This window comes from Ptychodera flava, chromosome 3 (genome assembly GCF_041260155.1).
Source record: "Ptychodera flava strain L36383 chromosome 3, AS_Pfla_20210202, whole genome shotgun sequence".
Lineage (NCBI taxonomy): Eukaryota > Metazoa > Hemichordata > Enteropneusta > Ptychoderidae > Ptychodera > Ptychodera flava.
Window position 1 is genome coordinate 16,213,175 of NC_091930.1, and position 4,174 is coordinate 16,217,348.

A 4,174-nucleotide genomic window follows, 5' to 3' on the forward strand; every position below is an offset into this window, starting at 1 on the left:
TTTTCCTGTGTTTATTTCCATATCTTTTAAGGCCTTAAAAATATGTAGCATTGCCTTATCACTGAAATATTTGCACAGTACGGTTAGATAGCGTTTGTCCCTGAGCGAAAAATATGTATAGAATTAATTTCTAAAAGCCAGTTTATTTATCTTTTGCAGCATCGTTATGTTACACTGACGTAGGTTTATACCAATGTAGCTGCTCAAATGTCAATAACAGAAGACACGACAAAGAGTGTGAGTATATTTAAAAAGAGTAATGTAATGTAAGAGTAATGTAATCCAAGAAAAACGACGCATTGCTGTTGGCATGTTGGTCATGAAATTGGAAGTCAACAAATTCAGTTGAACATAACTGATTCCCCTACTCATTGATGGTCAGATTTTCAAAATATCTGTTCAATGGCACAGTAACTTTAGAGTCCAGGTCTAAAATGATAATAATCTCCGAAAAAAAGACTTGTATGTGATGCCTTTTTCGTACCATGATGGTTGTTTTGCCTCAATCAAATGAAAATGGAGACGTGACGCTAAAAAGTGTAAAAAGTGTAATTTCCTGAAGGAATACCGTTTACGGCTTACTGCTTACAACATACGATGTGCGATAAGCAATAGGTCGGAGACGTGATCCCATTAAAGTATATTTGTTACGTTTTGATACTATCATGATACTTATTAAACCAAAACTCTACTCTTCCCATACCTATGTCGACCAACATTAACATATGTTTCAAATCCTTGTAACGTTTATATCGGCCGTTACCTCGTACATGAACAGTTATTGCCATATTTTTTTTTCGCTAGTTAGTGTCACAATAGATTATGATGACACATAATTGTTACGTTTTATCTTCGGAATGCGAATTTTACTGTGAAATATCTGTCGGGACATTTTTATATTGAATGTAATCAGCATATTGCAATTTAATAATATTGGTTTGCGTAATGATAATGTATACACACATTTATGTATCAGACATTACGTTTCACCGTGTATGTTCACGTGATACCTAAGTAATACTACGTTTGCAACAATCGAACATAATAACTTCTTATGCGTGTATGGCTTAAATGGCGGATGGATCAATGGTTAGACGTCTCTGTGCATTGTGAACAGACGTAACGTATGTCTCTCCTTTTAATTCACCCAGTAACTTCAGTTTCTATGTTCCCGATGAACATTACCAAAAGGGCCTTTGAAGTGCTGTTGACAGACGGTAGGTTGTATCTTAGTGGCACAATTACTTGCACACACATTATTAAACACATCGTCGGTTAAATAAAATCTGAAAGTCGTTTTAGCCGATCGAGCGGATTTTAGTGCATGATAAAGACAGGCAGAATTCTTTATTCTGGCTGACACGTAAAGGTATACAGTCACCTGTAATCTGAATATGCCCATATTTGGTTAAAGGGGCGTTCCTTGGTATTCAAAATGCCCATGAGTAGGCGTTGTTTTTAAAAAAGCGGCCACCCACTTAAAATCTGTGCTTGGTTAGATTTTCTATTTCCATGGTAACTACGGCAAAATTGGTACAGGTGACAGGTGACCTTTAACGTACATGCTATGGCAATATACAGATATAGCTACCAAGAAAAGGCATACAGCTATGCATATGGCTTGATCAAAGATGTCTACCATTCAGAATTAATATCATTTTACAATTTGATTCCAGGGAATCAACTGTATTTGCTATTTTATCTCGTTTTAGGTTCAAGCCATTGTTCGTGTTTCCGTTGTGCAATGGACACAGCTATAGACATTGGTAATAAGAAGCACACTTATCCCCTTTTGCCCACAAGAACAAATGTCTTTCTTGCCACCAAGACGAAAGTCACAACGTGTATGACTCCAATCAAATGTCAAAAAGTGACATCTGAAAAGTATAAATTTGTTTAATTTTACTATTCTTCTCAAAAAAGCTCTTATCAATATTGTGTACAAACTTAACCTCTCTCACAGAACAAAATATTGAAATAATACACATTGATCTTTTTTCAAAGAAAACGAGTATATAAAATGTTACAAAATATGAAGACGCACAATGACTTTTTACAGGCTACATTTCAACATAATGTGATGTAATTTTAATACAATCAAAGCATGATGTTATACACATCAGAAAAACGGATGAAATCGCGTAAGCGATACAAACTAAGTATACTGTTTGACTTTTAAGTGGTTTGCATTGAACAGTTGACGATACGGAACTGGACACATTGTCCGGATCGAAGAGTTGCATGTATAAAAGAAACAAAGAAATCACCTCTGCGAAATTTGAAACATTGTAGATAGGACGTAGTCAAAGTAGTTCAAGCAACACCCCTCATCTTCATACATTCTGCTCAGAAAGAATCATTTGCTGCGGATTATTTTTGCCCCCCCCCCCTGTTGTGTTGAACCTCCTTGAAGACAGTGTTTCAACTTTTCAGAGTTGATTTCCTTGTGATCGACTGATAAAACTGCTTGACGATAGTTTCATTTGAGATTGTTAGCAACTCCTCAATTTATACAGTATGCCATGTTTCAGTATTGCCAATGCATCAACGCAAACAAATGTATTGGTGGGTATTATCGGCTCTTTCTACAATTGATTATTGTAGAGCCGATGAGTAGAATGTCCTCATTCAGTCTTAGCGTCTCTCTTACAATTACTGTGAAAATGTGACGTCATGTTGACATCATGAAAAGTTCCGACCTAGCAATCTATATCCTATCAGTCTGACTTCAGTATTCAACTATTCAACTAAGAAAGTCCAACAGAAGAGAAATGTACACATTAGTCATTATAAATAATTATCTACATAAACTAGGGTGCATTAAAGTATGAACTTCATTCATCATTTTCAAGGTCGTGACATTTTCCCATGTTTGACCAAGGACACCATCAATGGGAACAGATGTCCGCCACCATTGAACAGATCTGCTTGGCATCATAGGGTAAAGTGGACGTTAAGCCGTCATTACTTTAAATCTTATCTTATACAATGAACCATTGGAATTGACTCCATCAGAAGGCATTACAACCTTCGAAACACTCGCCATGTGATTTTGAAGAACTCACAACAAGTGATATTTAAGATACTGTTATCGTTGTGCTATTTTCACTGAACATATGATCCACAGCACATATCATCTGAAGGCAAAAAATGAGCCCGAAAGTTTAGTAACACATCAAAATAGAAGATACCATTATTCATTGATTTTGTACTTGGTAATAAGTTCATATATTAATCATGCATAAGACGCATGCATCCGAAAATTAAAAAAACTAATTGTAATTTATTAGGTATGTGGTGCATATTTAGGGACACAATATTAATGTCAGTTAATCATAACTTATTCTCTGCGACTTTACACTAATGTATGTATATATATTAGTTTGCTGAACTTTCTGCATGGACATATGGAACACATAATGAGGGCATAGTTACAGACTTCGAAGAAGCCTTCAAAAGGGGTTTAGCGGCACTTTTTGACAAATCAAAAAAGGTATGTGTATGTATGTATGTATGTATGTATGTATGTATGTATGTATGTATGTATGTATGTATGTATGTATGTATGTATGTATGTATGTATGTATGTATGTATGTATGTATGTATGTATGTATGTATGTATGTATCTATCTATCTATCTATCTATCTATCTATCTATCTATCTATCTATCTATCTATCTATCTATCTATCTATGTCCTTATGTATCCATGTTTATATGTATGTATTCTTATCTTTATGTTCGACATCTGTCCGTGATCACTTTCGATCAGTCTTTAAGAAATTGTAATAACCTTTAGAAAGCTAGCTTTTACTATCTCCTGTCAATCATATATTTGTCGCGAATATCAGGGCTTTCTTAAAATATATACTCTGGTGGGTTTTATGAGCGCATTTGTTTGCATGGAACTTTCAGTTTATACTTTTTTCAGTGTTCTGTATAGTAAAATTCTGCAGTCAAAAAGAACAAAACGGTCGCAATCATGTCATTATAATGATAATCATTATTTCGAGAACTTGCTCAAATGAAAAACATGACAGTAAACAAACACCCGCATCATGTCATTGTCTAATGTGCCTTCTTTTTTGTAGACTAACGTCACTTTCTGCCAAGCTGACTGTGATGATACTCTTCGGAAGATAGACGCGTTTGGCTTACATCTCATACAAACAAT

General features: G+C 35.0%; 1 long non-coding RNA gene across 1 annotated transcript; it reads left to right on the forward strand.

The window, feature by feature from the left end:
• Positions 1–1,151: 1,151 nt before the first annotated feature.
• Positions 1,152–3,491, forward strand: LOC139125114 (uncharacterized). Its single transcript, XR_011550149.1, has 4 exons — positions 1,152–1,217; positions 1,713–1,766; positions 2,853–2,941; positions 3,383–3,491. It is a non-coding gene; the product is annotated as an uncharacterized lncRNA (long non-coding RNA).
• Positions 3,492–4,174: the final 683 nt, after the last annotated feature.